The following is an 11,031-nucleotide window of genomic DNA, read 5'->3' as shown; positions in this document are numbered from 1 at the left end:
GCTCCCTAAGGGGCTGATGAGTCTCTGATAAGGTACATGGTGCAATTTCCACAGGGATTTGGAGCGCATTACAGAAAGCCAACATGCCCTGGTTTCCAGGAAATCATTTGCTTTTCAGAGCATTGGTTCTCAGTGCTGCCCTGCCTTGTGGCTAGGGGAGGAGACAGGGGAGGAGACACAGGAGGAGGAAAAAGGAGAGTTTCGAAGCTGTGTTGGCTGCCATTGCAATACGAATGAGCGCACGGGACCGGCTGGAGAATGTCCTGGAGGAGCTGGAAGAGATGGACTTCAAGAAGTTCAAGGTGAAGCTGAACCAGGCCCAGCCGCCCTCGGGCTGCAGCAACATCCCACGGGGTCGGCTGGAGCGGGCAGACTATCTAGATGTATGCAGCCTGATGATCAGCTACTACCTGGAGACGGGAGCCATACAGATGGCCAAGCAGGTGCTGGAGGACATCAACCAGAGGCACTTGGCTGCCAGGCTGGAGGGGGTATAAGAGGTGAGGGGATCTGACTCCGGATTGGGCCCACAACCAGCGTAATTTCTGCCCACCTCTGGCTCATCAAAGGCTTTGTTGCTTTCACTTTCGATTTCTGGGAGGGAGGAAGAAGGCCTCAAGAGGGCGACGCTGTCAAGCTAATCCCTGCTCCAGGGAACATCTCTGCTAAAAGCAGGGTAACTGGCTGGGTTCTCAAAAAGAAAAGGAGTACTTGTGGCACCTTAGAGACTAACAAATTTATCTGAGCATAAGCTTTCATGAGCTACAGCCCACTTCATTGGATGCATCCGATGAAGTGAGCTGTAGCTCACGAAAGCTTATGCTCAAATAAATTTGTTAGTCTCTAAGGTGCCACAAGTACTCCTTTTCTTTTTGCGAATACAGACTAACACGGCTGCTACTCTGAAACCTGGCTGGGTTCTGAGAAACTTTTCCCTATAGAGGGTGCAGGCTCCTATCCAATCTCAGATCAGGGGTATTGGCTGGCTTAGCAGGGAATGGGATATGGGGTCTTTGCCCTTAGGGGTTGCCAGTTCCTATCTAGCCCCTGATCGGGGGACTGGCTGGTTATGGGGGTTGGGGAATGAGATACGGGGCTTTTTCCCTTTAGGGGGTGTCAATTCCAATCCTGCCCCAGGGCAGGGGGAATATGTGGCTATGGGTGTTGGGGAATAGGATACCGGGTCATTTCCCCTCAAGGTGGTACCAGTTCCAAGCTGGCCCGTTGTTCTGAAAGTTATTCGCATGTGAAGTTTTGGAAACGGTGAGAAAATACTTAGGTTGTCCTAGTTCAAGCTTCTAGTGCCAGGGTAGTCAATAGGTGGACCATGGGCCAAATCTGGACAGCCAGATGCTTTTGAATGGACCCCAAAAAAGTTTATTTACTTACCCACTCTTGAGGACCATACTCCTTTAGTGTTAAAGGCTGGTTGCTTCTGCAGGTGTTTGTGTGATGAGATTTAAAATCAAGACTTTGATCACCCGTGGCCATACAAAAATCCTGTGACACTTTTTTGAAAGCCCAGGCTCCCAGTCAGATCCCAGCTCAGGAATTTTCATTTTGACTTCTTAAACTCTTCCTGTAGTTTCCCCGAAATATAGGCTTCTCCTTCACTTCTTTCCTATAGCATGGCCATGTGGCTGTTAAACAGTTTCACTCCAGAAAATGGCCGTATTTCAGCACTGCATGAGCAATCCCTGTGTAGTGTTGCTGTGTACTTGGTTTTTAGCTGCATGTCCCACCCCAGAGGTGGCTGCACTTCAGTACAGTTCCCTAATTTTTGGCTCCTAAAAAGCTCGTGCTTCAGGGTTTCAAACGGTCTCCTGCAGGAGTCATGAAGGGACATTCCCCCACACCCCATCCCAATGTATTCTGGAGTTGTTGCTTTTTTTATCTCCTTCCTCTGAAGCATCAGGGATGGCCAAAGCTGGAGATGGAAAACGGAATGGGGAGGGCCCAGGCTCTGAGGTGAAATCAAGCATTCTCTCTCTCAGGTGCTTGGCTGGCTGGTTCTTGCTCACATTCTCAGAGTCTAACTGATCACCATAGAGAAAGTCGGGAAGGAATTTTCCCCCAAGACAGACTGGCAGGGACCTTGGGGGAAGTTTCACCTTCCTCTGCAGTGTGTGAGTACAAGTGACTTGCCAGGATTATCATAGAATCGTAGGACTGGAAGGGAACTCGAGACGTCATCTAGCCCAGACCCCTGCACTCAAGGCCTTGTCCTAACCTCAGAAGTTAATGAGAACAATTTTACTCCCTCCTCCTTGTGACAACATTTTATGTACTTGAAAACAGTTATTGTGTCCCCGCCTCAGTCTTCTCTTCTCCAGACTAAACAAACCAATTTTTTCAATTTTCCCTAATAGCTCTTGTTTTAGACCTTTAATCATTTTTGTCGCTCTTCTCTAGACTTTCTCCAATTTGTCCACATCTCTCTTGAAATGTGGCACCCAGAACTGGACACAACACTCCAGTTGAGGCCTAATCAGCACGGAGTAGAGCGGAAGAATTACTTCTCGTGTCTTGCTTACAACTCTCCTGCTAATACATCCCAGAATTATGGTTTTTGTTGTTGTTTTTTCCTACAATGTTACATTGTTGACTTGTTTGCTTGTGATCCACTATGACCCCCAGGTCTTTTTCTGCAGTATTTCTTCCTAGGCAGTCATTTCCCATTTTGTATGCGTGCATCTGATTGTTCTGGATATACCTGATTATTTGGGTACATCTCACTTAAATAATTTCCCTGTCATTGCAGGGGCCTCAGGCACTGGAGCATCTCAATCCCTTCTATTCTCTGCCTCTGGCATATAATAGCCTAGTCTCCTGAGGGCTGCAATACTTTGGTCTAATGACAGTTGTTGGGTGCTGGCTGGTGTTGGTGGCCTGTGATAAGCAGGAGGTCAGACTAGATGATCCAGTGGCCCCTTCTGGCCTTAAACTCTATGACTTTATGACTCCAAAGTGCTTCGTGGTTTGCACAATGAAAAATGCTTTGCTAATCACTTCCTACCAAATTCTCCCTACAGGGGAATCTAATGAAAAAGAAAACATCCCAGAGAACAAAATGCACTTTCCCTCTAAAGAGCTCCAAATCCTGCCACACAGAGACAGAAAGAAAACTCATGATCCTGCCACCCACCTGGGTCTCTCTGCACATGCCCATGGCCAACAATGAAGATCACAGAAGCATCGCAGACACCTTTCTCTGCCACTCCTGCCATGCTCCAATTCCTGTCTCGGCATCTTACGGCTTTTGCCTTTCCCTGCTCGGGATGACCACAGATTTCCACCATTCCTATTTTTGAACAAATAAAGAGATATTTTTACAGTTGTTACTTACCGTTGTTATTTTTATGGTCCATTTAGCACTGGGGAAAGGCAGACCCTGGAGAGTGAATCCTGTGTGTACGCCCAGAGACAGTACAGCCTGGCAGCAGCAGGGAAAATTTCTGCTCCACCACGCCTCAGGCTGCCCTTGAGGGACATCAATCATAGGAAAGGGGAGTTCAGCGCTCGTGGCCTGTTCAGTGCCTCAGCCTGATTGCAAGTAGGGGGGAAATAGAGATGTGGACTCCTGTTTTGCTAGGAAGTAGGCCCCCTGTACTCATTTCACAACAAATGACTTCCCAGTGGGAACAGCTTTCAGTCCCCAACTGCTGTATGGGAGATTTGAAACACTGGAATAAGGGCCCTTGTGGTAAAGGGCCCTTTATCTCATTCCCTACTCCAGCCAGCTAACCAGTCTCCCAGCTTAGAGTTACATTAGAGGCTGGTGATGTACAGGCGAATGGGTCGTATCCCATTTGCTGCTCCCTCAGCCAGCCCTTCCAACCTGTAGGTAGATTGGTACGCAGTAGGGGAAAAGCCCCATATCCCATTCCCCCTCCCCCCAAGCATACCAGTCCCCCCAACCTGGGGCTGGGTTAAAACTAGTGCCCTAGAGTTCAAGAGCCCCATCTCCCAATCCCCATATCTCCTAGATGTTGCAGGGACTGGCGGGGTCAGGCCGGCTTTAAGAGGCAGGAATGGAACCCAGAGTTTTTATATTACACTCACCTACACAGTTGAGCTCTGAACACAATCCAAGTGTGTATATTTTTTTCCCGTGCATCTTACATATTTTACGTTTCTTCCCCTCAGATTTTGTTGTGGTGGTTCATTTGGTTGCTAAATCAAGCCACCGAGTTGCATTTTGTTTTGCATACAGTGAGGTTCATGGTCAGGGTGTGAGTGTCACAGTCATGGGATGGCTGGGGAGAAAGCTCTGTCCAACAAAGCCACAAGTCTCATCTTTGAGGCTGAGTCGTGACTCCCTCTAACCACTGGACCCCATTCCCCTGACACAGCCAGGGGTAGAACCCAGGAGTCCTGATTCCCAACTCCCTCCCTTCCCAGCCCCCTGCTGTAACTACTGCATCCTGCTCCCCTCCAGACCCTATGCTTTACACTGTTGTGTGAGTCTAGTGCTTCTTGCATACAGATATCCCCCTCAGAGACACCCCAAAATATCTCTCTCAGAAACACCCCAATATACAACCTTGGGAGACCTCATGATAGGAACCTTGAGTGGCCCCCAATATCTCCGCTCAGAGACTCCAATGCCTCCATCAAAGACCACCCCAATACCCACATGAGGGCTTCCTGAAAGCTCTCCTGAGGGACCTCCTAGCCCTACTAAGGACCCCCAACAATCCTCCATGGATCCCTAATATCTGCTTCAGAGACCCCCCCTCAAAAGCTCCCTGAGTGCCCAACCCCTCAAAGATGCCCCCAATATCCCCAGTGAGGGGCACCCAATATTCCCCCATGGACCCTAACCCCCTCAAACAACCCCCAAATCCCATCTGAAGGGGTCCCCAATGTCCTCCTCAGAGACCCTCCAATAGCCCCCCCTTGGGGGGCCACAATATTCCCTCAGGGGCCTTCCCCTCTCCCCCGAGGTCCCACCCTTGCCAGTTAAAACCGTTAAACTGCCCCTCCCCTGCCCTGTGGAACTCCTTCCTGCAGTGCAAGTCAGAGGGGGGAGGGGCAGTAATGGCCCCAACTGTCACTGGGGTCAAGAGGGGGCTGACTGGGGGGGACACACTGGGGTAGCCTCTCAGGGGGTCCATGAGTGGGAATATTGGGGCTCTCAGAGGGATCTGTTTTGTGGATTCATGAGCGGATGATATTGGGACACTAAGGGAGCTATTTAGCAGCTCTGAAGGGTCTATGTTGGGGAGTAAATGAGGAGAAGGTATTGGGGGCCCTAAGGGAGCTATTTAGGCTGTCCCTGAGGGGTTTATTTTGGGGGTGCAGGAGGAGAGACATGGGGGGGCCTATGGAGGGTATGTTTGAGGTCTCAGAGTGGTGAGTATAAGGGGATCCATGAAGGAGGATAGTGAAGGAGTCTTTGAGAAGGGAATTTTGGGGGAAGCCCTGAGTGGGATTTGTGGGGAAGGGCTTAAAGAAGTGTCTCAGAGGGGTCAGTATTGGGGGAGTCCATGCGGGGAGGTATTGGGGTATCTCTGAGAGGTTAATATGAGGGGATCTATGAGGGCAGATATTGGTGGAATCCATCCAGGGAAAATATTGGGAGTGTCTCTGGGAAGTCAATATTGGGGAATTCTTGAGAGGGATATTGGGGGGACCCTAAGAAGGGTATATTTAGGGGTGTCAGAGGGTTCAGTATCGGGAATCCATAAAGGAGGGTAATGGAGGGGCTTTCGAGGAGGAATAGTGGGGGAGTCCCTGAGCAGGATATATTGGGGTGGGATAGTGGGGATGAGGAGGTTCCTGGGTGGGATGACAGATGCAAAACCGGGGGGGGCAGAACAAGAGGAAAAGGAAAGAGGCCAAAACAAGAGGAGCCGAGAGGGCTCTGTCTACATTTTTAAAAAAGGAAATTGGGGGAGAGTTTGAATTCTTCCAGAAATAGAAAAGAGAGAACTCTAGAGAGAAAAACAAAATGCAGAGAAAATGAATTAGTGAGAAATGGAGACAGATGGAGGTGAAGCAGAACACACAGGGAGGGGGAAAGAAACAATATATCAGAGTGAATGGATCTAACTGATTCCTCAATTTAACTGCACGTACAATTCAAATACACATAATGAAAGCATGTATCTGTCTCCATTCCTAGACCTTAAGGCTTTGTCTACATTCAAAGGCTTTGTCTACAGGGAAAAGGTTATAACGATATAGTTACACAGTTGTAGTTATACCAGTATTACCCCCTGTGTGGACACTAAGGCTATGTCTACACTGCGCACCTTACAACAGACTCAGCTGCGCCACTGCAGCCACGCCATTGTATAGTGCACTATGTGGCCGTTCTTTATCTCTCTCCTGGCTACAAAATAAAACCACCCCCAACGAGGGGCGGTAGCTTCATTGACGAGAGCGCGGCTCCTGCCGACAAAGTATGGTCCACACTGGCTCTTTTCATCGCTAAAACTTTTGTTGTTCGGGGGGGGGGTGTTTTTTCACACCCCTGAGCGACAAAAGTTTTAGTGACGAAAGTGTCGGTATAGGCAAAGCCTTAGGCCTTGTCTACATGAGAAAGGGTTTGCAGAACAAGAGTTCTTTTGCTGGTACAGTTTATATACCAGTTCCCCAAAATGAAATAAAGCTATAACAGCAAAACTTTTAAGTGTACACCAAGCCCTATTCTAGGATAAGAGTGACTTTTTTGGGGGGTTCAGTTTACACTCCTTCCCAAGCAGCATAAGCTAAACTGAAAAAAGTACTCTTGTTCTGGAATAAAAGGCCTGGTCTACACTAAATAGATATGTTGGCATAGCTATATCAGCTAGGAGAGTGGAAAAATCACACTCGCAAACATAATCCCCCAGCAAATCCCCCAGTGTAGACACAACTATGTTGACAGAAAGAAGTTTCTATCAGCTTAGCTAATGTTGTTCAGGGAGATAGTGGTTATGTCTACACTACAGCAGCACAACCATGGCATTATAGCTGTGCTTCTGTAGTACCGTACTAATGTAGGTGCTTCTTACAAGACAGAAGGGGGGTTTTCATCAATGTAGTTTAATCCACTTCTTCGTGAGACGTTCGCTAGGTCAATGGAAGACATAGGCAGAGCGTCCACATGGTCTGTTATACTGCTATAACCATTCTGGTTGAAATTCACACCTTAGTTTATATCAAAAGAAAGTTCCCATATAGACAAGGCCGAAGTTGCACCTGTTTAAATCAGTTGAAATTTAATTTAAATTTTAAATTTAAACCAGTTTAAAAACTGGTTTAGCATTTGTCTACACAGTTTTTATAGCACTTTAACTATATCAGTTTGAAATCAGACTAGTTAAAGTAGTACACCTTCCTAAAGTGGGTACAGTTATTCCAGAATAAATGTTTTATACCAGTATAGTTTATTCTTGTAAATTCAGGGGAATAAGATATACTGATACAAGATGCAGTTATACTTGTATAAATGTATCCACACTAGGGTTCATACTATTTCATTGAATGAAAAAATGTTACCCCTAACCAAAATAGTTAAATCAGTACAAAAACGGTGTGTAAACCAGGCCTCATACCAATGCGAAACAGTGTGGACCCTCTTAATCTGATCTAAACCTGGTGTGTGTATATATATATATATATTTTTAGTTTAAATTAATTCCTTACTGAATTAAGATAAACTGATATGAAGCCAGGTTTAAATAGAATGAAGAGTATCCACACTGTGATTTGTATCAATTTTACTAAATTGGTTTAAAAACAGACATAAAAACCAGCACAACTTCGAAAGCCTAGGAAGCTGCTCGCTTTCCCTCCATACATATCCCTACAGCATTTATCTATCTATCTACATTTCCACATTCTAGTGTATTTCTTTCTAATCCATCTCTCTCTGGTATTTCAGGGAGCAGTGACCGCAGCATCCAGTTGTCAACCTCTCACGGCTTTTCTACACACAAACTGGAATTGAAATTACTTGCTTTTTGTTATTTCAGTGTAAATCTCTGTGTGTGGTCACTCTTAATTCAGATTAAGAACATCCTATTTTGATTTAACCTCCCCTCAAATGAGGGATAGAAATATAGGCCTGGTCGATGCAAGGCAGCTTACGTTGACCTGACTATGGAAGTGTCTACACTTAAATTTCACTCCTGCCAATGTAACTGCCCCGCTACGCCAACTTAGTCCTGGTCTATGCTACAGATTTAGGTCAATGGAAGGCAGCTTATGTTGACCTAAGTCTGGAAGCATCTACACTGAAATGTAGCTCCCACCTATGTAACTCGCCCACTACACCAATTTAATAACTCCACCTCCACGAGTGGCATAGCACTTACGTCAATGTAGTTAGGTCGACGAAGTGTCACCGTAGACGCAGCATTGCTTACATCAGCTGTTGCTGCCTCTCAGAAACTGCCCAAAATGCACCACACTGACAATATAATAGAGACAAGTGCTCCTGGTGAGGGCACGCACCACTGACACACGGAGCATAGTGTGGCCACGCAAAAGTGATTTAATTACTGCAGTGGCTGTATGTCGACGTAACTTAGGTCAACATAATTTTGTGCTGTAGACACACCCTTAATAACTCCACCTCCATGAGAGGCATAGAGTCAATGTCAATGTAATTAGGTTGACACGGTGTCAGTGTAGACACTGCATTGCTTACACCAACTGTTGCTGCCTTTCAGAAGCCATCCCACAATGCCCCACGCTGACAGTATAATCAATACAAAAGCTCCTAGTGAGGACGTGTACTGCCAACACAAGAAGCAAAAAGTAAATACACACAAATGATGTAATTACTGCGGAATGTTCGGCAGAGATTCAAAAAAGACCTAGATAGATTCATGGAGGATAGGTCCATCAATGGCTATTAGCCACCATGGGCAGGAATGGTGTCCCTAGCCTCTGTTTGCCAGAAGCTGGGAATGAGCGACAGGAGATGGATCACTTGATGATTCTCTGTTCTGTTTATTCCCTCTGGGGCACCTGGTCCTGGCCACTGTCGGAAGACAGGATACTGGCTAGATGGACTTTTGGTCTGATCCCGTAGGGCCGTTCTTATGTTCTAATCATAGAATCATAGAAGATTAGGGTTGGAAGAGACCTCAGGAGGTCATCTAGTCCAACCCCTGCTCAAAGCAGGACCAACACCCACTAAATCATCCCAGCCAAGGCTTTGTCAAGCCCGGCCTTAAAAACCTCTAAGGATGGAGATTCTACCACCTCCCTAGGTAACCCATTCCAGTGCTTCCCCACCCTCCCAGTGAATATTCTCCTGTTCATGTCTACACTACCACCTGTTAGCAAAACGTACGTCACTCAGGAGTGTGAAAAAACCCACACCCCCGAGCGACACACATTTCGCCGGCATAAGAGGTAGCGAGCACAACGCAATACCGATGGGAGAGCTTCTCCCGCAGACATAGCTAATGCGGATCGTAGGGGTGGTTTAATTATGTGGCTAAGAGCACTCTCTCCCGCCGGCTACAGGGCAGATCTTACAGCAGTGTAGACGCAGCCTTAAATTAAGCTGACTTAATTTTATAGTATAGGTAGGGTGACCAGACAGCAAAGTTGAAAAATCGGGACAGGGCTTGGGGGGGTAATAGCCACCTAGATAAGACAAAAAGAACGAGGAGTACTTGTGGCACCTCAGAGACTAACAAATTTATTTGGGCATAAGCTTTCGTGGGCTAAACCCACTTCATTAGATGTATGCAGTGGAAGATACAGTAGGAAGATTGTGTGTGTGTATATATATATATACACACACAGAAAGAACATGAAAAGATGGGGGTTGACATACCAATTTTAAGAGACTAACTCAATTAAGGTGGGCTATTATCAGCAGGAGAAAAAAAAAACTTTTGTAGTCATAATCAGGATGGCCCATTTCAAACAGTTGACAAGAAGGTGTGAGTAACAGTAGGGGACAACTTAGCATAGGGAAATAGTTTTCAGTTTGTGTAATGACCCAGCCACTCCCAGTCTTTATTCAAGCCGCATTTAATGGTGTCCAGTCTGCAAATTAATTCCAGTTCTGCAGCTTCCCGTTGGAGTCTGGCTTTGAAGGTTTTGTTGTTGAGGAATTGCCTCGTGTCGGTCTCTTACTGAGCGACCAGCGAGGTCGAAGTGTTCTCCCCCTGGTTTGTGAGCGTTATGCTTCCTGATGTCAGATCGGTGTCCACTGATGCCTTGGCGCGGAGACTGTCCGCTTTGGCCACGGTACACGGCAGAGGGGCCTTGCTGGCCCGGCTCCGGGCGGTGGATGGGCAGGCGAAGGAGGCCCCCGGCCCGTGCGGCTGGGTCCCCGGGCGGCGCCCCTTGAAGAGATCAGCGGGCAGAGCGGGGTCCTGCTGCAAGGCTCGGCTCCCGGGGTCGCGACGAAGCCTCCCACGTCGGGGCGCTCCCGCTGCTAGCGGGGCGCCTGGGGCCCCCCGACGCCCGGGCAGGGCCGCGGGCAGAGCCCGCCCCGTCTCGCCCGCGGGGAGGCCGGCGAGGCGCTTCAGCCGGCCCCGCCCCTGGGCCCGCGGGGCGAGGCCTGTGTCGGGCCGGGGGCGCCCGCCGCTCCCGCCCCGCCAGAGCCCAGAGCGCCGCGCGGGCCGCCGGGCCTGCCCGGCCGGGAACCATCGGGCCGGGGAATGTTGCCGGGGAGGCCCTTCCTGGGGCACCGGCGGAGCCGATTCCTGTCCCCGGGGCGGGGCCGAGCGGCGGCTGCGGGCGCCCGGGTGAGAGACGCCTTGGCCCCGGGGGGGGGACGGGGAAGGGCTCGGCTCGGCTCGGCTCGGCGCGCGCGTCTCCCCAGCCAGCCCCCCCCAGCCAGCCCCGCGCCCCTCAGAGCGGCGGGTGAAGGGGCAGCGGCGGCGCGAGGCTTTTCACTCGCCCGGGGGGGCTGGCGGGCTCCCCGGGGGGGGGGCAGGGTAGGTTGCTGCTGGGGTGCGTGGGGCAGAGTTTATGCCGGGCTGTCTGTGATGGGGGAGACTTCTCTGTGCCTGCCTGTCCGCCCATCCCTCCCTCTGTCCCTAGGTCCCAGTGCTTCTGTCTCGCACCGCA

The 11,031-nt window shown here is 49.1% G+C and overlaps 1 pseudogene across 1 annotated transcript; it reads left to right on the top strand.

The window, feature by feature from the left end:
* The first annotated feature begins 153 nt into the window (after window positions 1-153).
* Window positions 154-3,341, top strand: LOC144266956 (apoptosis-associated speck-like protein containing a CARD pseudogene; annotated as a pseudogene). Its single transcript, XR_013346512.1, has 2 exons — window positions 154-500; window positions 3,033-3,341. The product of XR_013346512.1 is annotated as an apoptosis-associated speck-like protein containing a CARD pseudogene (transcript).
* The last annotated feature ends 7,690 nt before the right edge of the window (window positions 3,342-11,031 follow it).

This window comes from Eretmochelys imbricata, chromosome 6, assembly GCF_965152235.1.
Source record: "Eretmochelys imbricata isolate rEreImb1 chromosome 6, rEreImb1.hap1, whole genome shotgun sequence".
NCBI classification, from domain to species: Eukaryota; Metazoa; Chordata; order Testudines; family Cheloniidae; genus Eretmochelys; species Eretmochelys imbricata.
Note: the sequence above shows the minus strand (reverse complement) of the source record. Positions and strands in the feature narration are given on the sequence as shown.